This window comes from Artibeus jamaicensis, unplaced genomic scaffold, assembly GCF_021234435.1.
Source record: "Artibeus jamaicensis isolate MK-2021 breed Jamaican fruit bat unplaced genomic scaffold, CSHL_Jam_final contig_327, whole genome shotgun sequence".
In the NCBI taxonomy this organism is placed as follows: Eukaryota; Metazoa; Chordata; class Mammalia; order Chiroptera; family Phyllostomidae; genus Artibeus; species Artibeus jamaicensis.
The window spans coordinates 6,431,699-6,458,189 of record NW_026521772.1 but is presented as its reverse complement, the minus strand read 5'-3'; the positions used below and the strand labels follow the sequence as shown (position 1 = coordinate 6,458,189).

Sequence of the window (26,491 nt, the reverse complement as noted above, 5' to 3'; positions counted from 1 at the left end):
AACTAAGAAAATAATCCTATTTACAACTGCACCAAAAAACTACCAAAGAACAAATTTAACCCAGGATGTAAAAGACCTATACTCAGAAATTATAAGATACTACAGAAGATATAAATAACTGGAAGCTATACCATGCTCACAGATACAAAGAATTATCATCATTAAATTGTCCACACTACCCAAAGCGATCTATAGACTCAATGCAATTCCTATCAAAATATCAATGGTGTATTTCCAAAAATTGAAACAAATATTTCAAAAATTTATATGGAACCCCAAAAGACCCTGAATATCTACAGCAATCTTAAGAAAGAAGAAATTTGGAGGAATTATGCTACCTGATATCAAACTATACTATAAGGCCACAGTAATCAGAAAGCATGGTACTGACATAAAAACAGACATACAGATCAATGGAACAGAATAGAAAGCCCAGAAATAAACCCACACATTTATGGTTAATTAATATTTGACAAAGGAGGCAAGAACATATAATGGAGTAAAGACAGTCTATGACATAGGCAGTAAAATATCAAACATTTCTCACAGCAATATTTTTTCTGATATATCTTCTCAGGCAAGGGAAACAAAAGAAAAATTAAACTAAAAGTTTACGGCCGGCATTTTTATTATGATAAAAATCTCACTGATTACGTCAGCTAAAATGAGATAGAATGTAAATCCCACGACTGTAACAGACACAAGTGTTTCACAATTCTGTGGACTCCAGCTTTAACTGACCAAATGAGGGCAAAATGCAAACACCATTAAGGGAGCACCATCTGCTACAGCAGTCACAGGCTAACTTTTATCTTCAAATTGAAGATGGTCGAGCTGATTCAGGTCAGACCCATCCTGTAGGTCCTAACAGTAAAACAGCAACATGGATAACATCCCCCATCCGCCCACCACAGTGAATTTAGCCTTCGCCTGTGCTGGGCTCTGGGCTTGTACTTCATAAGCATCAGTTCACCCTCCAAACAGCCTCAGGAGAAGCTCAGATCATGAGATTAAGGAACAAGCTGGAGAACATTTCTCCAGCCATAACCCAGAGTTACACCCTCCCCACCATACTGTGCTGCCCTACTTCCATGATCAATATTCCTATTACAAAATAGCATCACATCAATGTTGGAAACCTGACTTCCCAGGAATCAGAGTTCCAGAAAGGATTCCGTCCCTCCTTCGAAAAATGTTAGGTGCCAGGAAGGAAATCCGTTGAGTTTATCAGTTAATACACAAAATCATTTTTGACTTCCAAACAGACTGGCCTTTCCACATGTCGGGTTAAAGAGCAGTCTGTTCTCAATCTTTTGTTACCAAAACCAGAGATCTAATCTATTTAATTACAGTCATTTTACTAGGCCATGGGATAATGGCAGCTCCTGGTGGGGGAACTCTCTTTCAAGAAAATGCTTCTGGAAGAGGCATGTTTGGTGAACTGGCACAAAGCCAACCCTCAGCCCCTCTCTCGGTCTCCAAGCAGCAAGGAAACCATGATTTCTACATATACCATGTATTCTTAATTATAATGCTTTCATTACATCAGATAGCATCTTGCTCCACACAGAGGACTCTTGATTAGTTTCCCACAGTAATGATTAAATCTAGTTGGTACTGCTGAAAACCCAGACACCAATTTGCTAGACTAACTAGATGCAGAAAGTTTTACATTCAGAGCAGCATCTTCATTTCCATCTAACGATGCTGTTCCTTCCCTGATCTTGACCTCTGAAATAAGACTAAATGCCTGTGAGTAGTGCCGGGGCTACAGGGATGGGTTTAATATTCCCCCAGCCTAACTTACATTTTTTACTTTCTTCTCAGCCCTTTTCCTAAATCTATACCTGCAACATAACTTGGCAAACCCATCCCATGTGAGACCCAAAGCTCCATGACCATATACACAGAGGATCACTAAGAGATAATGAAATCACGAACGAGAAACCACTAGGGATGCTGCGTCCCAACTCTGACTCTTACACGAATCTTGTGGGGTTATCCCCTGGTGGCCTGTGTGGCCAGAGCGAACTCAGACGTCAAAGCCCTATCTTACGGAACACAAAGAAGACACCCAAGGACGCCATTTTCGTCACTAAATGCAGTTAGGTTGGTCATGGTATTTGAAAAGATGGAATTATTATTTTCAATTGTTTTTGAATAGTCGTTTAGTGAACTCTGTAAGGACACTCCAACTTCCTTTTTGCCCCTGTCCCGTCAACCTCAGTAGGTGCACCAGAGAGAAGGCATCCGCATTCATACGATGTTGCCTGAGAGGCAGGTGTTGTACGTGCCCTGCACAGTGCGTTAAAGATAGAACCTCACATCGTTTTTGGAGTTGAACCAAAAGATCTTAAGCCTAAATAAGACAACTGAAAACCACATTCTATTCTCAAATCTCAAATGGGTTTCCAAAAACATATGTGAAAGCTGTTTTGCATAGCAACACGGTCAGGAGTATTTTCAACTCAGCCTGTGGTGAGAACCTTGCTGGGCTATCTGAAATAGTCACTGAATTTGAACCTACTTTTCCTTTCGAACTGCAAATATTCCTCGCAGGGCCAAGCCTGGACTTCTCATCAGGCCTCAGGGCACCGCCAGCCACCGCAGTCTTTCCAAAGGCTGCACTGAGTGACTTGTGTTCGTCTGCAGGGCTTCTGTGTTTGATCCTAGATTGTATCCTCACTAAGGTTAAGGGTTAGTGTTTTAACAGATGCAGCCGCAGTCTAATTGGCCCATTTTATCCACCCCTTTTCCACACACACAGTATTTGGTAGCCAAATTTGTGAAAGGTCTCAGTTTCAATGCCAACCAAGGAGGGGTGGATGTGACATGGGACTGAGGACCGGGATGGGCGTCAGTGTTAGTTTCAGAGGCAGTTTGAAATCCATCTCAGCATCTGTCTGAGGGAAAATGGGATCTTTTCATTCTGTGTCACCATTTCACTCCAGCTGGGTTGCAGTTTCTTTTCTCTTTTACCTTTCCCTCCCGAAACCTTTACAGGACTTTCCACTTTCTCCATTCTTTTTTCACCGTCACAGTTCGACCTCACTATTTGCAATAAACCCAAGTGGAAACCCGATGAGTCTGTGACTTGGAGTCAGACCTCAGCACAATAGCAACTGGGCTAACAGACTACGGAGCACCCCTGCCTTCCTAGTGGATGGGGTCGCTGGGCTAATCTGACTTGCTGCAGCAAAAGGGCAGGCTTCCGGGGTCATGACTGCTAGCTTGCGTAAACTGTACCCAGCCCCTGCAGAGGAGGGAAGGGGAAGTCTCCAACATCTTACTTAGCTGTGGCGTCATCACTGTGTCAGGTGTACCTGAGGCAGGAAGAAGATAAACAAGCACGTGGCATCCTTTAATCAGCCTTCATGGTGAGAGTTCTTAATCCAAGTCATGGAAACATCCACAATCATATGAAGAAAGCAACGTATTTCAAAACTATAGGATACCACTCACGGATACGCTTTGAAATGATTGGGTAGGTGAGTGTTAGAAGAGAGATACGCACAAGTGTGTTACAGGGAAAACTCTGGGAGGCATTAACTTGTCATTGAAGTAACACTGAAGCTCAGAAAAGTTAAGCAAATTGCTCAAGGTCACATAGCAGAATGGCAGTCTGAAAACAGATCTGTCTGATTTGGAACAAAGCTTCCCTTTCCATTCTGTCATGGCCTCTCAACTTTTTCACAGAATTGTGGCCACGTTTATTTTTGGCTTTGTAACTTTAACGCTTAAAGAGAAACACTTGCCCTTTGCACTCAAGTAGCAGCGGACAGGCCAAAGGGGTTATCTGAAAGGATCTGTGCTTCCTTAGCTACCAAAGCTGAGAGTCTGCTTCTTCCTACTTCCCTTCACGTACGTTGCACTTCACATTCTCTGGTACGTATCTCACTTCCCCAGCTCTGCCCTTCCAGAGCTAAATAAAGTTATTCCACTTTTTTAAAAAAGTAGCGGAAAACAGAAGAAAAAATGGGCATTGTCAGTTCTTCCACTTTTTATTCACATATGTAAATTTTTGCTACAAAAGTATGGTGCTCTGTAAGTCTAATTATTTTTTAAGACTTTCTTTAAAAAGCATGTGGAACCTATTACAGTACTCACTGGCTTCTTCCCTGTGCTTCTGCTCTGCAGGGCGATGGGTTCGTGATTTATAGCTCCGGTGAGCGCAGCCTTGGATTCACGGCTCCAGGCTGACTGTGGTTGACACTGATCCTGGATACCAGGGAGATTTGCACTGTTACCCTTACTATAGACTCAAAATGATGAATGTGCTGGTGAATCTCAAGTTCAGCATCACGGCTGCTGGGCACTCAGTCCATGTCTCCACTTGAGTCCACACAAAAAGAAAAGTGTGAGGTTTTATTTTTTTTTCTTTTGTGTGCTCTGAAAACCCAAGCCAGTTACTTTATAACATCATGAAAAGGATGAAGTATAGTGAAATCAGGTCCAAATAATCTTGAGATCTTACCTGAGAAATAAGTGCATTGGTTAATTCGGCCTAGACATCTGTCGACAGGGTGCCTGGGTAAAGGTTGGTTAAATTTCTCTCCCTCTGTTTCCTTGCCACACACTTCCAAAGTTGTTTAGCTTCTACTCCACTGCCTACTGGACCAATTAATCAAAAATAAATCCTGTGTTCTCCAAATTAAAATCTGGCATCACAGCTTTTCATTTCTAACCGGCTGTCATAGCTGGTCTCACATAACCAGAGAGGAAATTGAAATAGAAAGGCAGGACTTCAGATACACTCAAGCAGCATATCAGTGGTGACATCAGTTTTAAATATGAGTCCCAGTTTGAGCCACTGAGCCGGCCTAACACGCTCACCCTCCGTTTCCCTCACTCTCTTAGGGAGAAAAGGCAGCGAAGGGAGCTCAACTCCTGCGTGGGTCTCTCCGCTGGGCCAGCGCGTGCCAGCACCTTCCTCTGGGTCAAACCTTCTATCCCTCTGCAGGACTTCCTTTTCCCTTTCAACCCACTACACCCCGTCACAGCTGAAACATAAATGCAGGGAATGTCTGACACAGTGCCCAACACAAAGAAAGGCTTTAGACAATAAAGAAATTGTCGACACCTTTATTAAGTTTCCCTGCACAGACTGCAAGAGCTTGCCCTGAAAACAGCGCCTACTGCACACAAGGACCGTTTAACGAAGTGTGATTTACATACTCCGCTTTACTTTTTGGTGTATGCTGTTACTCTTGACAAATGTACACGTGCAAGTTATCAACACTAAAATCCAAGTGCAAGGCGTTTTCTTTACCCCACGACACCATTCCCCATGCCCCTCTCAGCTGGTCTCCCCCATCACGGTGTCCCGGCCACCACGGATCTGCATTCTGAACATACACGGCACGCTTTTCTGGAGTTTTATGTCACTGAATATCATACATTGTCCATGCCTTTTTGTCTGACTTCTTTTACTTATACTTACTTTGAGATTGATCGACGTTGCTGGATGTCTAAGTTCATTTCTATTGCTGAATAGTGTTCCACTGTCTACTGACTACAGCAATTTTCAACCTTTTTCATCTCATGGCACACATGAACTAATTGCTAAAATTCCACGGCACACCAAAAAATACATTCTTTGCTGATCTGACCAAAAGCAGGTATAATTTTGATTCATTCCAACTAGACAACTATGGTTGTGTTGGCTGTTGTCATTTTTTTCATGTGACAGTCTAAGGGAAAAGAGGTCAGCGCCCCTGACGAAACAGTCAGGTGCGACATGTTTTAAAACTCCGGTGGCACACCAGGGTGTCCTGGTTGCCAGGGTGTCCTTGGTGATGGTTGAAAACCGCCTGCCGCTGAACGGGAGAATATATTCACAAACTATATATCCGATAAAGTGTTGGTATCCAAAAACATAAGAGACTCATACAACTCAATACAAAAAACAATCCAACCAAAAAGTGGGGAAGAGATATGAAAAGATACTTCTCCAAAGAAGACGCACAGATGGCCAATAGACGTTACCAAATATTCGATGTGCATATTCACCTACTGGTGGACATTTGTGTTGTTCCCCGTTTGGGTTACTTAAAAAGAAGGGACATTTGTATGTGATTCTTTGCGTGGACATAAGCCTTAATTTCTCTTAGATAAATACGTAAGTGTGGAATTGCTTGGTCATGTGGTAAGTATATGTCTAACTTCATGAGAAACGGCCAAAATTCCTTTCCAAAATGGCTGCAGACTTTTACATTCCCATCAGTGGGGTATCCGAGTTCCAGTTACTTCGTCTCCTCACCAACAGTTGGTATTTCTGGTCATTTTAATTCTACCCTAATGTTTTTTTAATTATTGTATTTTTCCATTACCGTTTAGCCCTCCTACGCCACCCACCCCTCGATCGCCACGCCGTTGTCCATGCCCTCGGTCCTCGGTCCCTCCACCCTCCGACCACCCCCAGAGCCGTCAGCCTGCCTTCCATCTGTGAGTCTGTCCCCGGTTTCAGTGTCGGTTCAGTGTGTTCATTAGGTCCCACACGTGAGTGAGAGCATATGGCATTTGTGTTCCTCTGACTGGCTAACTTCACTTGGTATAATGTTATCCGGGTCCATCCATGTTGTCACAAAGGGTAAGATTTTCTTCTTTTCTACAGCTGGGTAGTATTCCATTGTGTAAATGTCCCATAGTTGTTTTGCCCACTCACTGACTGATGGACACTTCAGCTGCTTCCACATCTTGGTGATTGTAAATAACCCCACAGTGAACCCAGGGGTGGCCACTCTAATGTGCTAATGGATGTGCAGTGATATCACACTGTCATTTTAATTTTCGTTTCCCTAATAAGTGGCATGGAGTATCTTTTCATGGCTATACAATCTCTGTATGACTTTGGTGAAGAGTCTGTTGAAATTTGTGCATTCTTGTAGACTGTTCGTTGGTTCTGCTAGTGAGTGGTAGGAGGATTTTATTTATTCTCGAAAGTGGTCCTTTGTCAGAGACACACTGATAATCTCCCAGGACGAGGTTTGCCTTTGCACGAGCATTTTCTTTCTGGTGTTTAATGAGGAACAGACATTTTAAACATCGATCTATCCAATTCAAACATTTTATTCATGGTTTTTGTTTCCTATCTAAAAATGCTTTGCCTACCTGAACATTAAAAAGTTTCCTCTAGAAGTTTTATAGTTTTAGCATTTACATTTCGGACTACGATTCATTTTACGTTAATATTGGTGGGTGACAAAGTAAGGTTGAAGTTCGTTTTTTTCTGTGTGGGTAATAAGTTGTTTTGGAGAATTTGTAGAACTCATTTTTTCCATATTGAATTACCTTGGCATCTCTGTTGAAAATCAATTGACCATACATATGTTGGTCTATTTCTGGCCTCTAATGAGTTTCATTGATCCATGTGTCTCAAGTGATGCCAGCAACACACTGCACTGATTACTGTAGTTTTACAGTGTGTCAAAATCAGTAATAGGAAGACCTCTAACCTCATTCTTATTTTTCAGAATCGTTTGGCTATTCTAGGCATTTAGATTTCCATATAAGTTTTAGAATCATCTTGGGAACTTCTATAAGAAAGCCTGTTGAGGATGTTTACTGGGATTCATTGATTCTATATAACAATTTGAAGAGAAGCAGCATTTTAACTATATTATTCAACAACAATATTAATTTTACTGAGATTTTTATTGAATCTAGAAATCACACCTGAAAAGAAGTGAAAGAATAAAACGGAATCTTCAAGCAACAAGCATGGTTAGTTTCTCAGAGAAAAGTTCCTAGTTTATCCGAGTAGAGGTTTCATGCATTTCACACTTTGGAAGCTGTTGCAAACGATACCATCCTGTTTTTTATTCCAGTTTCTATTTGCTTATTGCTGATACATAAAAATACAACTGCATATTGATTTCGTATCCTGAAGACTTGCTATAATTACTTACCAGTCCCAGCACTGTTTTTGTAGACTGAATTGTATGAGTTCTCCATATATGGTTTCACGTATTATAAATTATGTATAATTATGTAAGTTGTACATAATTATAAAATTTTATATATAACATGTTACATAAATGTACGTAACACTGTGAAGTTACTGCATATACATGTAATTATATATAATTTATATATGATATATATGTATAATATATAAATATTATATATTATATATAAAACGATTATAAAATAATTTCCAGTTATATGATTTGTAAATATCTTTTCCCATTCAGTAGGTGACCTTTCCATTTTGTTGATGGTTCCTTTACTGTATGGAAACTTTTTAGTTTGATGTAATTCCGTTTATTCTTGCTATTGTTGCCCTTGCTTTCAGTTTCAGATCCAAAAAGTCATTGTCAAGACTGATGTCAGGAGCTGACTGGCTCCTATGTTTTCTTCTAGGATTTCTATGGTTTCAGGTCTTACATTCAAGTCTTTAATCCATTTTGAGTTCATTTTTGTGTGCGGGGTCTGGTTTCATTCTTTTGCATGTGATTGTCCAGTCTTCCCAGTCCCATTTATCGAAGAGGCTGCTCTTTCCCCATTTTATATTCTTGGCTCCTTTGTTGTAAATTAATTAACCACATATGCACTGGTTTATTTCTGAGATCTCTACTCTGTCTACGTTATCTATCTGTGTTTTTATGCCAAACCCATACTGCTTTCATTACTATAGCTTTGTAACATAGTTTGAAATCAAGGTACATAATACCTCTAGTTTTGTTTTCTTCTCCAAGATTACTTTGGATATTCAGGGGGTTTTGTACTTCCACATAAATTTTAGGATTGTTTGCTTTATTTTTGAGATAAAATGCCATTGGAATTTTGGCAGGAATTACATTAATCTTCAGATTGCTTTTGGGAGGAAGACGATAGGATTGGCACATGCGGTTATGCAGAGGCCAGAAGGGAAAGGCCGTTTTCTGACTTAATGTGGAGTTTGAAACTGATGCTTACTGTCAGTGAGGACACTTTGAAAGGTTTCACTGAGTGGCAGCGAGACAGTTTACTTGAAGTTGAGGAGCAGCAGTTCAGGGAGAGAAGTCTGAAGCTATTAAAATAAGCAGGGTAGAATGAGCATGTGTGAAAGAGTGGCGGCGGAAATGGAAATGACAGGGTATCGTTAAGAAACGCACAAATCGCAGAGACTGACACAACGTGGGAGGACTGACCTGCGGGGAGGGAGCCACAGGGGAGCATGCAAGGATGATGGCTCTGGGGGACGATGACAAACCGAATTTAAACACGCCGAGTGTGAGCCGCGGTGGCTCTTCCAGTGCAAATGTTCAGTGAGCAGCCGGGAGTGGAGATCGGGATCAGGAAAGAGGTCAGGTGCAGAGCACTGGGTCAGGGGGGCATCGATACGAACTCACCAACTCAACCTCTCCACCTGGGCGTCTCAGGTTTTTATCTCCCTCCCCAAACTTCCTCCTGGTCCAGAGTCCTCGGTTGTTGACGACTACACACCCGCCCATCCAGAGCCCCGTCTGGATCAGCCTGGACACCTCCACCTTGCTCAGCACCCACATCCAACCAACCTCGGCGTCCTGTTCTGTCACCGCCACACAGCCATCTCCTCAAAGTCTCCACTAGACACTTCCCCACGCTGTGGCTCCAACTCCCCAAATCAAGTCACCTTTAACCCTCAGCGTGGCTGGGTCTTACCTGGTATCTCACAAAACTCCTACTCCCTCCTACCCAATCCACTCTTCACTCACTAACAGTAGGACGAGTACCCAGGCCAAACAGCCACGGTGCCGGACTGGAAGACAGACTGTCAATTAAACACTTGTAAGATGAGTCAGTAGGATGACGGGGAATAACCACGAAAGCATTTGGATCCTTTGCCAGGAGGGGCAGCCCAAGGGTGCGGATCTTGGCAGGTTGGCAGCACCTCCGGGTCAGTTCTTACAGGTGCCTACATGGTTTGGGGCCAATAGGAATAAAATTTTTTAATGGCAACAAAGCTTGTGCTTGAAGTGGGAGTACAGGGGCGACAGGAAAGACTTCACTTCGGGGCATGCATGCTGTGCGGGTGCCGGAGGCACAGGAGCGGCCTCTTCTGTGGCATTTTTTACGAGCCACACGCAGGCAAACTCTGTACTTGCAAGTATTTTTTTACTCTGATATTTTGGCATTAAACTTCCATTAATGATTTTTAAGGGCCTTGCTATATCTCTCTGGTGATTTGTCAGCTGTATTTTTCCCTTATTCCATTTCACATTTTTCCTTCTACTATGGATCTTCGTAAATCCTTCCTTTTGCTTTTGGCAGACTATTTTCTTTCCAAGGCCAATTTTTCTGCCACACTTTGCATTCATCTTTGTGTCTTTTCTCATGCTCTTTCTCAGGTCATTCTAAATCCTGTCCTCTCCTAATGCCGTCTTCATTCAGCTTCTTCTCTCTTCACTAAACCAGGCCACATGAACTTGCTTCTGAACGCTCCTTCCCTCTGCAAACACTCATTTCTTCCCTGTGCACCCCGGTTGTGGCACAAAGCCAACATGGCCTGTAAAAGTACAAGATAAAGCCACGTCAGGGCACTAGGCAACAAGGCCCTCGGCTTCCGCTCAGGTGTGGCCTCTCTCCTCATGGCCGTCTCACTAGAAAGGAATACACGTTTACTTGAGAAAAAAAGGGAGGAGGAAGAATCTCCTCACCTACAAAGAGAAGTGACCACGTGCAGCCAGAGCGAGAGCAGAGGGTGTAGGCTCGGCCTGCCAAACAATGAACGTTCCCCACGGAGCCATACAGAACAGACACACACTATGGCTGTGACCTCAGAGTTCAGGGTGGAGCAGAGAAGCGCACATCAAACAGGAAGTGTAGTAGGCAGACACAAGAGTGCACTTTACAATGATAGAAACCCGACCTTGCATCGCAGCTCCATCAAGTGAAGCTCCAAGTCTCAGAGCTGAGTGACCTTGGGCATGTCACTCAACCCTTTGAACGTCAGCCTCCACACCCGCAGAATGGAAAATAGCACTTGTGTTGGATCATTGTGACATGTGAAGCAATTAGGAAAGAATTACAGAAAGAGGAAGGAATTACAGGAGGCAAGCAGATTTGCCCCCTGATGCCACCAGGTCAGTAGCGGGCTAGGTTTGTTTGGTGTCTAGAGGTTTTTACAGTTGGAACAATGAACTACGTAAGAATCAGAATAAGTAAGCAATAGACCGCTCCTTGTAAAGGGGGAGAAGGGGGAACAGACAAAACTCCTTAATTGTAGATACTATTTGATCAGTTAGTTTTAGAAACATATCAACATGTGAAAGTTAAAGACAATTGACCCCCCAGAAACTCTGTAACACCTCACCCCTTGGAAAATCTCATGAGTCAGGGGCACACACCCCCAGCCAAAGGTCCCTGCAGCGCAGTGAACAGCTTCCCATGGATCAGTGACTCCTGTGCTCTATGAATATTAACTTAGCCAGCACAGGATCAAAGAAGCCCCTGAACTTGGCTCCCCGCTTTGCCAGGATAAAGTTTAGCCTGAGAGGTTTGCTGTACCAACTCAGGACTTTCACTGCTTCCAGGCAAAGAACTAGCTGCCTGCACATGGAACAAGATTGTCTTTAAGAACCGTATAAAACCACAGAAGCCTACAGCAAAAGATATCGTGGGTATCAACTATTCAACTCTCGTTTTACAGAAGAGGAAAGACTACCGGCCCATCACTAGAATAGCCAGCACCGGAACACAGATCTCCTGACCTTGGACCACGGTGTGACGGAAGCCTCGCTCTCCTCTGAAACTCTGTGTTCTGTCATGCGCTGTGCAGGGTCAGTGCTGGGACGGGGCTGCCCTGCCAAGGACCACATTTCCCAGCCCCCTAGCATTTCCCAGCCCCCTGGCAGTTAGGCGCAGCCACGTGACTGAGATCCAAGCAAAGGGTCTGGATGAAAACGATGGGTGCCATTCCTAGCATGGCTCATAAAATCCTCCCTGTGGCACTTCTCTGTGCTCTTCTGTCTTCCAGGGGCTGCAGTGGAGACGACCCCCAGGATGACCTCGGAAATGAAAATGAAGATGAAAGAGCCTCTTTCAACAAGGGTTCCTGCTGACTAGCTCACTTGCCCTGTCCTTCTCACGAGCAGAACACAAACTTCTGTTATGCTTGAGCCATTATAAATGTTGGAGGCCATTCGTCCTGTTAGACTTTTCTAACCAATACGTAAGGTTTTCTACAGCATGCCCCCTTCCTTTCCTTTGTACTACTGAGTCACTTCAACCCGTCCTGAAATATGAAAAGATATTAGTTCTAGTGCATGGAGATAACAGTTTGGTCTGTGGACGGAAGGGTACACAGACTAACCGGTAAACTAGTGGCAATTCTTGGCTCTCTGGTGGTGTGCACCACCTACTCAGCGTGCGAGTGATGCCGCAGCACCCTGAAAAACAAGGCTCACCCCTGGAATAGCAGCTCCGCGGTCCCCAGTGGTCCCCTGGCCACACTGCTCTGGGACCCGGGCCTGTGACAATGCGTGTGTCAGTTCACAGTCTCGGGGCAGGGAGGGAGGGTGCAGGAGGTAGGAAATCAAATCCTCAAAGCCAAACATCAGTAAGGAGAAGGGGATAAAATACAGAATCTCTAGAATATGGGCCTGAGAAGGAATCTCAGGGCTCATCCAAATACTGTCTCTCCAAAGGGGAGGCCCACAGAGGAACCTGAGCAGTAAGCTTTGGGTAGTATCATATAGACCAGGGTTCAAAGACACCTCTGTCAGTTGTTAGCTGTGTGACCTGCATTTATGTAGGTTTCCCAACTTTTCTAGACTTTCGTTTCCTCATTCTTCAGAAAACCATACCCATCTCGCAAAGATAGTAATTAGGATTGAACGAGATAAAAAGAATACAGTGTAGAGTAGCCCAATAAACGCTGGCTTCTTTCCTGAAACAAAATCAGAACAGAGCCCAAGCTTCCCCAAGCCAGCCCAGGTCCGTCCCTTTCTGTCCCCACCACCCCGTCACCGATTCTCGACCCCCAGCCTTTCAGCGGCGGTCCTTCAAGGCCTTTCCGAGGAGAGTCACTGACGAGGGCCCAGGGCGCTCTCTCGGGTGCTTGGGGGTACGGAATGCAACTATAAAAACTGTTAACATCTGTACTCTTGTTCCTGGCCTTAACCGTTGATATATAGTTATTTTTTAATAGATAAAAATACACTAGCTCCCTGTGGCTGTACTGGGCAGGGGGGGAACTCACAGCGAGTGAGTCAGAGGGTTGAAGTCTTAACTCGGACACCTGTACCTCTGTGCGCTGCGCCCCTTTGGGCCTTGGCTTCTTCGGGCTAAACGAAGGGACTCAAAGTCCATAACCAGGCTCAGATTATTACTGATTCTCAAGTTTTATTTGGTTCATTGATATTTCATCAAAAGTATCACTTTCCCTTACTACTTTAATTCTTGTTTGTGTAATTTATGTGGCATTGAACATTTCTGTGTATACTAGCAAAGCAGAAGTAGGTGAAATACATTCTCTATCTGATCTTTTATACTAAAATGGTCCTCCGTTTAAAAAAGAGTAAGATAAGCCCCTTTCAAAAACGGCACATGACCATCAAAAACCTGAATTTCATTGTTTTCTGGCACAGGGTTGAATGTGACTCAGATGAAAGGAGAAAGAGAGAAAGAGAGAGAGGATAGGAGGGAGGGAGGGAGGGAGGGGGACTGGTGTAGCAGTTGGGTTAAGTTAAACATCACAGGGGACATCTTAGGAAATAATAAATTAAGAAAGAAAATAAATGTCTGCCCCAAAGGAAGAAAAACTCCCCACCCATGATCTTCACTCATTCGAGAAACATTTACGGAAAAGAGGGGGACGAAAGGTCGGGTGGTGTTTTCACAGAAAATCACTGTCGTAGAAACAAACTCCATGCTTCTGATGGTTAAGACTTGAGCGCCTACGACACCACGACTCACTCATTAAGCAGAAATTTGTGGAGCAGCTTTTGTAAATCAGGCCTCGTTCCTGGGCCTGGGACAGAGTGGTGACTAAAACATTCAAAATTCCTGCATTTGCGGAAAACACTTTCTAATGGCTAATCTACCTCTTGTCCTAGAATTTCTAAGACAAGGTTTCAGTCAAAGGGTTTGTTTTTTTTTAAGGGGAGCATTATCCTGGTAGATGGTTTTTAAGCTGTTAAGCTCCTTTTGAAAACCTCCATGCATCCCATGGGCACAGATCATGAAAGGCCAGGAAGGTCACGTGGGCCTTCTGTGCTGTGCGCTGTTCGATGCCAATGATGACCGTCACCCCCTCACAGCTGGTTTGGTTAGCGGGGACAAATATTCTGTGCTTTGGAACAATTTGCAGTGGCAAAATTAAGTTCCAATAGGCTCTTCCCAACGTGTTCCTTTTGTCAGAAGGCCACAAAATATTTCTTTATTGTAGCACCAGAAACTTGATTTCCACAAGCCCATTCTACTTTAGGAATTGGGATTAAGGTCCAAATCATACCGCCATCCTCGATTGCCCTTGCTACCAGCCAACACCCACAATAACGAGGCATGAACTAAATTATTACATGACTTACTATGTTAGCTTCCTCGTCCAAACAACCAGATCATCCCAGTACAATCTGCTTCATACCAAGCCATGAAGAAGGTGGCCGGCTGGTAGTCACAAGTGAGTGGATAGGAACTGCTCACACGAATGCATGCACATGCACACTCACACACACTCACTTGAGCACACACTCACTTGAGCACACATGGAGAGTTCCAAAGTCATAGCACTAAGTCACCAGCAGGAGTTATTGCAGCTGAACTAAAAATGAACCACTTACAACCTGTGGCTGTCCTCCTGGGCACTGACGTCTCCCTCCCATAAGAGCTGACGATGGCAGGCTGTCAACTGAATACCTCACGGCCCCTCCCGCTGTGCCAGGCCTCACACTGCAGCTTTAAGAAGATAAAATAGTAACTATGTGTCGGTCAAGCCTTCATCAGCTAGCTCTGTGCAGTGTCTGTCGAGGCCCCTCCCAGGCCCATTCCTGCCAAGAAATCACCACCGCCCAAGGAATGCTGGCAGTTCAGGCACGCAGCACCGCTCTGGGGTATCTTGGTAAGTATCTTTCCCATTTCCATGACTCTTCAGATTTGGAAAATGCTTGATGATCATGATTTAAGGCACTTTAAGCTAAGAAGAGCCCTGTCAAGTTGATCCGCACTGCTGTTCTGGTTTTATAGAGGGGAAAACCGACTTACACGAGACCACACAGCATTCTGCACCTGTGACCAACCATTTAGTTCTTGGGCAGATAAAGTGGGATGGAACAGTATCTATGTGCTATCAGAAGTGTCAACTATGAATGTCTTCTACTTCTCTAACGCCTTCCCCTCCCCCCACCACCCTGCCATCCTGGAAAGAGTGGAGACCTGGAAGGTAAATGAAGGAGAATGTGACCAAGGACATTAAAGGCAGCTGATGGGTCCCCCTGAGGTGAGCACTGAGAACTTAGGGACAGATCTGGCCACACAGAGGTCTAGGGGCCTGGACAAGTGCAATTTCAGCAGGTGGGATTGAACTGGATTTAAGAGAAAATGGGAAGGGTGAGCCTTCGTAGGTTAGGGTCATATGGTGATTCAAATTGGGTCGAAAACTTCTGTCACTTAGTTTTTAAGCTTCTGGGTCAATCTAATTGAAGATTATTCAGAGGAAGCTTACATGTTAAAAATTATACCCATTTGCAATCATTTCTCTCTTGATCAGAATTCTTTTTCGATGAGGAGCAATCGCCAAAACTTAAAACTTCATCTGATGTTGAGGCTCCAAATGACTACAGGAACCCAGATTTCAAATATCTGTATTCATCATAAATAGTCTATTAGCGTTACTCACAGGTAGGTTGTTATTAGAAAAATGGAACTTGTAAAATAAATTCACACTAATAAAAGAGAGCCTCTAGCTTAGCATGTTGGGCTTTTACATAAGTTTCATTTGCCAAAAATACTTTAAAAACACTCATATAATCTAATCTTTCCTATTGTTTTAAACTTCTTTATACACATTACATATATGCAGAGTTTTAAGCACTTTAACAGTTGGCAGCTAGCAACATAGAATAGACTGTTCTATATAGTTCTTATGACCCAGTGGTCTGTTTATATGATTTGCACAAATCACATAAGTTCTCTGAACCCCAGTTTCTTTTTATATAGATGAGAATGATAATACTAGACAGATTCATTAAAAATGCTTTAAAAGTACTAGTGAATGCAAGTGTCTCAGCAGTGATAGTGATACTAACACCAGACTAACTGACCGACTGGAAAATTTGAGATATTGACTGATCTAGACAGATGGCCCAGCTGATTCAAGTGAATGGAACAAAAAGGATCTAAAAGGACAGAGGGAATACACTGCTCGGGGTCCCCGGAAAGCACTTCTGGAACGCATGCTGTGCAGCCTGTGCTGTCCCCGCGGCCCTCAGGTGCCATCAGCATGATGTCACATGTGAAAGAGTGGTCCCCACACATACACTGTCCTGCACACCTTCACTTACAGGGCCCCAGCTCCTTCCTGCTTAGTGCACCCCAAAGCTTTGGTGACTGGGGCTCGGATGCTTGAGGTTCTATGGACACCTTCGCTTTTCATTTCCAAGGCTTTCTGAGAACAGCTGCAGAACGACCAAGACCTTTGGAAAAAGGCTGATCTTACTACATTTTCAGCCAGACTGCAAGCTGAGAGAAGTGGAAATATTATGAGCCTATTTTCCTAAAATCCCTTTCAGAGCTGCTCCAGGAATTTCTTGGCTTTACACGTGACCTCAAAACAGAACAGTCTCCTCTTCCCAAATCCATCTGCTTTTTCAGCTTTAGCTCTACCCTTAAATTTAAATATGCAATTAAGTCAGGCACCATAGCTCCACCATCCCAATAGTACCCAGATTTGCAAATCTGAGTTGTGATATGGCCATAGGAATGCAAATCACAAGTCCACACCCAAAGATTCAACTCCAAGAATCTACCACTGACAATGTACTACAATATATTTTCTGACTAGCTAAAAGACAAACACTTTATGTTGAAATGGAATTAAGCAAGGGTTGTGGCTATGCTTGGCAAACGTCAACGAATTCAGTTGATATTACCTCAGAGCTCGAGTTTTAAAATCCAGAATGACCCAAAGAAAAGATTAAAAGAAAAAGTGGTTACCGACATCCAATGTAAAGAATGTAAGTCAAGAACTTCTAACTAATCTTTGCTTCTCTCAGTCCGGTGCTAGCGGAACCCGGGAAGCTGTCGTAAACATGGGCTGCACAGCCACGCCCGCCCGTGTGGAGCCTGTGCTAGCCAGGGCTCGGCACACCCCACTCTCCTGGGGACGCTGCATCCAAGAACCCGTGCAGCCAGTGCTCTCGGAAATAAATTTAACCCTTCCTCTCCCAAGAGGTATAAACCTCTCTCTTCTGCTCCCTCATCCAGAGCTGTTTCCCGGGCAAATGACCAGAGTAACACCCATTCAGAAAATCAGGAAATGAGAAGTTAAAGCGACAATCTGTGAGGGAAGAGGCCATGTCATCTACGCCTTGCTGTAAATAGCCCTTCAAAACCTCCAGAAGACTGGTTTAAATTTCACTCGGGCCCCAGACACTAATGTATTCTTTCAAGGGCACGAAAAGCTAACTTCAGACGAGAGCAATCCTGGGGGGCCCAACTGCAAGCACACCAAACGGTCAAGATCAACGTAAGGGCGACTCCAAGGGGCCTCAGCACTGCATCCACCTTCTGGAACCTGGGTCGATTCTAATGCAAACCACATGCTCAGCTGCAGCACAGGGCTTTCTGCTGCCTGCCCTAGGCAGCCCTGCAGGGTGCGGTGGGTCACAGCAGAGCTCTGGTGAGCAGCAGGGTGTCCACGTTTGTTTTGTCCTGGTTCATCTGTCCACCCTCAGGACTGGAGCAGAACCGAACCAGCTTCTCATGCCCCGTCGCGTCATGTCCTTGCCATGTAATCTAGGACGCAACTTCATCATGTCAGACAGCGTGAACTTACGACACAAAGGAAGGGGGCGGGCTGGTTGAAGCTTGAAAAATCATTAATAAAAAGTGTTTGCTCAGTTGGAACCACCATGTAACTCTATCCTAAGAAGGGCCACTCTTCCCACCTTTCTTAAACGTCCACATAACAACTTACAAGTGTGCCCTTCACCAACCGAAAGAGCTAAGAAACGCACACACCGCGCCTGTAGGGCCCTGCTTTCCCCTGACCTTCTGGACTGTTTTGGTGACCTTCCATTCATCATCTGTCTCTTCCATGTTAAAAAGATGTTTTTGTTTCCCATCTAGCATGTTGTTCTTTATTTTGTGTATCTTTAAAATATCGTGCAGTAGGATGGACTTTCCTGGTGTACCGTTCTGTGAGTGTTAACACTTAGATATTTATGTGTAGACGCCATCACCATCTGGACACAGAGCAGCACCACGGCCCCAAGAAGCTTCTCGGTGAGGCCCCTTTGCAGTGGCTCCCACCACAGACCCGTTATCCACACACGGATCATTAATAGTTTCATTGTCCCACGTTCCCGAACAACCAAACTAGGAATGATAGCTTAAAGGTTAGGCATTCTCTGCGGCAGTTATTTTAACTCACATCAAAATTTATTCAGAATAGAATGTAAATTGATGTTAATAAGTGTAAAACTATACAAGGTGATCCAGCTGAAATTGCACCTTTAATTCCAGATGACATGGACCTGGGACCAGGCAGTTCAGAGAATTGTGGGATCTTTATGGGTTAAATAAAGATCTATTCCTTACAAAATTATATGATCTGAGAATTTGCATAATGTATCTTTCTTAATACTTGACTTTGAGGCTGATAAAGTTCTACATTTATTAAATGAACATTAGTCAAGCATTTTTTAGGTTTTTTAAATCTAACTCCATGAGTGTCCGGCATCAGCAAATTGCTCAGCTCCTCCCACCACACTGAATTCCATGTGAAAAAACACGGCTTACACTGATGTTTGAGATGTAATTGTGGTTTACATGTCTATTCCCTCTCTTAACATTAATATCTTATTTAACTATCACCAAATTAGTTAATTTCCTGAAGAAAGAATCACAGAGAAATCCCTTGTTGCATTATTTCTCTGCAGAAACTTAACAACTTCTTGGCTCCTCAATTACGGAGGTGTTACCAATCCCATAAACCAATAATGTGGCGCATTTCCTCGCTGTAATCCTCCTAGGAACAAGCTAGAGAGCAAAGGAGCAGATTTTTTTTTCATGTGTCTCTTTCCTTCCTCAGTAACTCACACTGTGACATGCTAGGAGCTCTCATGACAAAGCATGTTTGTGGCAGGGAAAAGCTCACTAAAGAGAAAGTAAGAGTAAAAATATCTCTACCTCTGACATGTCAGTTTGCAAACTTCTAGTTGGCAGTGGGGGGAAAAGGGTCTGAATGTTTTCTCTGTACATTGAGCACCCAACATTAAAAAGAATCTGTGTCTATGACAAATGACCAAGTCAAGTTCATTATGTTCAATTTTTATAATGAAACTTTTTATTAAAAGAGAAATCTTTAAATTCAAAAGTTTAAGTAGAATATCCTTTAAAAAAATTTTTTAGTTGATCAAATTAAAGATACTGACCAATGTAAATAAATAAATAAATAAATAAACTAAACTTCAGGAAATTAACTAAATAAATAAATCCCAGCCAAGTTCATAAAACTGTCTGCATTTGAATCTAGTATTTTTTATTTGGGCAACAATGGGACAAGTTTTCATTCCTTTTGGTTAAGTATTTGATTTTTTAAAAGATTTTATTTATTTATTTTTAGAGAGAGGGGCAGGGAAGGTGAAAGAGAGGAAGAGAAACATCAGTGTGTGGTTGCCTCTCATGTGGCCCCCACTGGGGACCTGGCCTGCAACCCAGGCATGTGCCCTGACTGGGAATGGAACCAATGACCCTTTGGTTCGAAGCCCGCACTCAATCCACTGAGCTACGCCAGCCAGGGCACTAGTTGATTTCTTTCAAACAGGCATGATTAGCCCCGAGTACTGGCCATCATTGTTCAGCTGACCTGTTTTGATAATCAGCTAAAGACGTCTTATGGTTAATGGCACAGTTCCAGGGCTATCTCATGAATGAATATTAATACCTGTATTATTTTGCCTCTTCAAGCATTAGCCCGCATCTTCTCCCTCTCTCTTTTTTCCTTCCCTCCAGCGTCCCTGAATTCTTCCTTTTTCCCTCTTTAAGAGCTCATGAAAAGACAAATGGTTACAATGATTAAAATTACAAAATTCAGCATTCTTTTAGACTTCTACATCTACATCTGTAAAAGCTGCATCATATCCCCGGGAAACGGCCTACACAAATACACAAACATCATTTTACAAATAACTCCTGGAGTTCAAAGCCCATCCAAGAGCACAAAGCGTCTGCAGTCCCCAAGGAAACCCTGCTCCACAGGCGATTCCCACACAGTCAGCCATTCAGCTCCCCTGGCCCCAGGCCTGCCTCCTCCTCAGCCCTGCCTTTGGTCAACACTGCTGAGCCCAAATTAACTCACATCTGCTGTGGGAAGCGCTTCCCAACTGCTTCAGCTCACGTGGCTTCCTACCTTTACTGGCTTCCTGACACGCACAGAGCCAAGTCATAATCTGGCATCCAACCTCCCCCTAAATCAGTGGTCCCCAGCCTTTTTGGCAACAGGGACCCATTTTGTGGAAGACATTTTTCCCGTGGATGGTGGATGGAGAGTGGGTGATGGTTTGAGGATGATTGAAGTGCATCACGTTCAAGCTCAAGGCCTGCAGTGCGGCCTGGTTCTTATCAGGCCCGAACCGGTACTAGTCCACGGTCCAGAGGTTGGGGACCCCTGCTCTAAATGATTCCTACCGGTGTGCTATACCTACCTCTAAAGCTAACTGGTAACACCCTGAACACAGACACAGTATACCTTACATCTCAGCCGCTCCCTCACAGCACCTGTCCCAGTACTAGAAGCCAAAGGAACATTTATTGAATGATCAACCCACACTTCTGATTATCCTGTAGGTAGCTTCTGTCCTACCACGGCTACTTTGCCCGAGTGGAAGAATGGGGCCAAGAATCCCACCTTTTTTAGCAGAATCTAGGTTATGCAGAGCTCAGGGGATATCACTCACCATTGTGTTCATTCATTTGGCAAACATTTATTAAGTTCCTACTATGTGTCCAGCACTAAGCTAAGCACTGCAAATGTAAAAGTGACAGATGCATAAGTCAATTGTTTACGGTGCCCTACACGCAGGAACAGAGGTTCACAGAAGGCAACAACAGAAAAGCAGCTGCCCAATGATTCTCCACCGCAAGAGGCACCCTGGTGTGCATGCGGCGAGAATGCTGAAAATATGCAGTACCCAGGTTTGCGGGCACTGACCTCTTCTCCCTCGGATTGTCAAATAAAATAACAACAGCCAACACAACAGTAGCCACCCCATGCAAAATGAATCAAGATTATACCTATTTTTTTGGTCAGGTTAGCAAAAAATATATTTTTGGTATGCCACGGAATTAGTTATTAGGGTCAGCGTGCCATGAGATGAACAAGGTTGAAAATCGCTGGCATAGGCAACAACCTACCTAGCAATGTTAGTAAAGCCACCGGCGAGAACAGGACTCTTGAAACGGATGCTGAAGTGGTAAGAACTTACCAGATGAGCCAGGATGGCAAAGGCCTCCCCAGAAACAAACAGCAAATGCAAAAGTACAAACTCATGGAAATGACATGTCCCTTCTGTCCCGTCCTCACCTTTAATTGTCAGCCCTTGGACGAGGCCCCAGGTCAGCAAGGCCAGTTCACCTTCCCTTCAGGGTTATTTACTTCAAATAAGTAGCAGGGATTTATTTTTGAAGACCGACTAAGGTGCACTGCCTAGCAAATAGGAATTTCAAAATGCTAAGTAAATTTAGTATTTTGGATTTGGAAATCCAATCCAAATCCAAATTATGGATTTGGAAAGAAATGCATGTGACTGACTCAAGATTCACTTTATAGGCTACATATTTTTATAGAGAAGATTTTTAATATGATTTTAATTTTAATCATCTGTCTGCCTTGAAGGGATAAAATAACATCAAAAAAAATATTTTAAAGTTGTTTATTCAGTGTTTCCATTCCTGTGTCACATCCTTCTCCAAGTGAGCTTCAGCTTCTCTGTCTCCTGGCTTTAGAAACCTCTCTTTGGGCTTTAACAGCCATGGAATCGCTTTTACTGTGAAGTTTAATATCCTGCTTCCAAATCCAAATATGATTCACATATTGCATCTTCAGTATTTCTAAAACAAATCAATCTGCTTGGACTTTTAAAAAAACTACTTTTCTCCAGAACACTTAAAAACATGCCTTCCAATCTCTGGAAGTGAAACATTTAAGCACATGCAATAGTTTTGCTTCAGGCTGACTTTCCTGCCTAGTATTTGAAGAAGAAAAATTAATGACACTGCTAAACTACTTTATTTAAGAAACACTAATGGTATTAAAATGCATCAATAGTCTGGCTTTGAAAATAGTTTTAAAAAAACTCAAGAACAAATAATCGCAGAGGTGCCGTTCCTGGCATGCATTATTTTTTCGGAAACCTGAGCCTATAATTGCTTTTAAAGGCATGGGCACCTTCGCTCTCTCTCCCCCCATATAGCCAAGGACAACTTCGGAGCTGAGATTCAAGAGGATGCTCGCGAGTTTCTAATAAAGCCTCACTGATGTTTTTGTTGTTGTTGATCCCAGGTACACATAAATAACCAATTAAACAAGCTGCCCAAAATTTCCCAGAAAAAGTCCTTTAAAAGTATCTGGAGTTGGCCCTGGCTGGCATAGCTCAGTGGACTGAGCACAGGCCCGTGAACCAAAGGATCATGGTTCAATTTCCAGTCAGGGTACATGCCTGGGTTGCAGGCCAGCTCCCAGCAGGGGACACAGGAGAGGCAACCATACATTGATAGTTCTCTCCTCTGTCTTCCCCTCTAAAGATAAATAAATAAAATCCTTAAAAAAAAAACCTATCTGGAGTTGATTCATGAAACTCTGAGTTCAGATTTCAGGCACGCATAGCCCTGGGAGTTCTAGAACCCCACAGATGAAAACAGCAAGAGAATGAAGACCTCGTACCAGAAGGGTGCGATAATGACAATCAGGAGAGTGTATCTGTGTTGTGCTTTATTCTTCCAAGAATTCTTGGCTGAGAGTCACCTCATGTGACTATCCCAAACCTCCAACAGACGAAACAAGCCTACATTCCAGAAGCGTCCGGCCTGACGGCAGGCAGCCAGCTGGTGCCAAGTCTAGAACCGAAGGGTTGAGCTGGTCAAAACCAGCAACAGCAACAAACTTTTCCACTAAACGACATACAGCACGACCAGTCAATCTCTCTCCCAACACTTTCATCATATTGTTTGGCTTTCTTCATAGAGTCATTGATTTTTTTTTTAAATATGGTATTTCAGGATCCTTAGATTTTTGTTTTAAGTTCCTAGTTTTTTAAAACGTATTAATCAGTCTAATACCATTTTCTTCTTTATTCAAAGTCAACCTTACTGGAAGAAGGGCAATCCAAAGCAAATAAAGATGTTTTCGTTCACTTCTGTGTCTTCTCTTTTGTACCACTGTTGAAGTACATATTCAAGGCATCTCTCAACCAGCGGAAGTGCCTTCTCATGCATTTAGCAGGCCAGGCGCTGCCAGGAAACAGCAGGACTGGTTTGCTTCACAGGTTTCCACAGAAAATTTGGCCAAAACATCTCAGAGAGCACAACATGCGTTTGACAAGGCCGAAATGATACCATAAATTTAAGATCGTAAGTCTCTAATATCAATCTCAAGAACACATTATTAAATAAAAGTCTTTCAACACTTTATAAAAGAGCCCTAGGAAAAACCAGCAAAGGAGTAATTTTGCCAAATCCCGCCTCTGAAAGAGCATCAGATTTCGTTCTTTCACTCACTCATATATATTCATTCGTTCAGGAATTCATTCAGCGTGGAACTCACTATTGGCAGTGGTGTTCTATTTAGACCCTGGGAATTCAGTGATGGCCAGGTAAGTTTCTGCCTCACGGAGCTGACCTTCAGAAGCGGGTAGACAGGCAACAAACCCATAAACAGATAAAATCAGATATTGTTAAGGATAACAAAAAAATAAAACAAAATAATGGGGGACTGAGTGGAAGCAGAAAAACCAGCTGGGAAGCGATTATGGCGGCCCAGGTAAGAGATGAAGATAAAGTTGGTGAAATCTAGTCAGATTAGCACTTGCTGGTGGGCTTGATGTCAAGTTTGAGAGAGATTTTCACATGAGTGAATGAGTGGCTAATGCCCTTTAAAGAACTGAGATAGAGGTATGGCCACCAAGGGTCCTCTTTATTGCTCAGTCAAGTTTAAGATGCTATTGAATTAGAGATGTTATTTTTTAAAAAAAGACATATTTCCCTCTGAAGCTCAAAGGGAAATACAAATTTGAGAATCCTCATAATTTAGTTAGTGTTGAAGGTCACGGGGCCAGATGAGTTCACCCCAGGATATGCGCAATCAGAGGGTTCAAATTATGGTTCTGCGGCAGATTAGCTAATTTAGGCAGAGACTTGAACCTTCCCACAACCTTTCTACGTGGGGCGGGTACGTGGCTGAACATCCCAGGACATCTGCACAGCGCCACACAAACGCATGCCATTGTCCAGCTCCTAAGAAATGAAACGCTACAGAAGGACAGAAACAATCATAACTGAAGTGAAAGCACAAGTTTCTCGACCACAGTAATAAATGACCAGTCACCTTAGCAGAGCTGGGAAACCAATAGCCAGCAAATGCTCCAGAAGAAAGTGCCACCGAGGAAAACTAAGACAGAGCAGCCGTAGCTCTGGGCCACTGGAAAATGGAAAGGCTTGCATTAACAAACACAACTAAAAATAGCACACCAAGCCATTAATAATGAATATTTCTTTCCAGGAGCCATTTATAGAGAATGATTACTATTTGAAATTTTTATCATAAATGTATATTACTTTCAAAGCTAGAGAAAGAAAGCTATACAAAAGGTTGATACAACAAAAAATTACAGTTTCTGAATGTAATGTTGATTTGGCGTGACATGTAATAGGAAAAAAGAGCAATTTGTGAACTGGTTTCAAGAAGCTACAAAGGGAGTCTTAGAATTACCGGAGGACTGAGAAAGCTGGTCTAGACTGTGAGACCTGCTCAACTCTCAGCTAATGTGTGTTGGTAAAGTAAAATAAGAAGCAAGTGGCCCTGGCTGGTATGGCTCAGTGATTGAGTGCTGGCCTGCAAATCAAAGGGTCGCCGGTTCGATTCCCAGTCAGGGCACATGCCTGGGTCGCCGGTCAGGTTCCCAGTGGGGGGCGCACAAGAGGCAACCACACATTGATGTTTCTCTCCCTCTCTCTTCCCCTCTCTAAAAAAAAAAATAAGGTAAATAAAATCTTTAAAAATATAATCAAATGAATATTCATACATATACTGTGGCTTGAAAATATAATTATCTTAGAAATTCCAAACATCCCATACATTTACCTATTATAAGCTTAAAACTAATGAGTAGGTAGACTTTTTCTTCTGATTTACACTTTCTGAAGGAAAAAAATTTTTTAAGCTTTTTATTTTTCCATTTTTAGGGAGAGGAGAAGGGAGGGAGAAAGAGAGGGAGGGAAATATTGAAGTGATAGAGAAACATCAGTCAGCTGCCTCTGGTCCACATCCCGACTGGGGACCACACCTGCAACTCAGGCATGTGCCCCAACAGGGAATTGAACCTGCGACCTTCTGCTATTCAGGTTGATGCCCAACCAACTGAGCCACACCAGTCAGGGCAAGAACTTCTTTTAAGTAATAGATATATTAATGATCACAAAATTACTGTACTATCATACAGTAAGTGGGATGGGACCAAAATTATTACCACATTTTGCCATGTAGAATGTGCACTTTTTTGCCCATATTTTTGAGGGAAAAATAAGAATAAGGGAAAAATAAAAATAAGGGCAGAGGGGCCAGGAGCAAAGGACGGGTTTAGCCTTTCATCCCTGCAATGTGCTGAGGACCTGGATACACAAAGGTTCTTCTGTCTGCCGTGGACTGAAGCCTCCTGGTCTTCCCACCTCCAAACTACAAGTGTCAATTTGGCGAGGGTCCCGCCCCAGCAGTTTCTGTGACTACCTGGGACAGCGAGGCCTCTGGCCTCACCCCTGCAAATGCTCCCCTCTACTCCTCCCCAGGTTCAGGTGAACAGCCAGTGTCAGGACTGGGTCTTCACCAAGCTAAAAAAACATTTCCAAAATCGAAAGTCTTAGGAAATAACCGGGCCTGTTCACACATCACAACGTGTTCTTTTTAAAGAACCTTGCTCTTTTGAAAAGAGATTCAAAGCAGCTTCTCAACTCACCAACAATTAAAGGAAAATAAGCGACACAGAAAATCTCTTCAATCGAGCGTGGAGATTGCCATTCACCAGTCCACACCTGAACTCCAGAACGTGGGCCCGAGCCCTGAATGGCACGCAGAGCTGCCAATGCGACAGATGGACGG

The 26,491-nt window shown here is 43.3% G+C and overlaps 1 protein-coding gene across 2 annotated transcripts in view; it reads right to left on the bottom strand.

Annotated features, from left to right (window-relative positions):
* Positions 1-26,491, bottom strand: part of RGL1 (ral guanine nucleotide dissociation stimulator like 1) — a 218,595-nt gene that overhangs the window by 166,477 nt on the left and 25,627 nt on the right. The gene's annotated exons all lie outside the window — the stretch shown is intronic.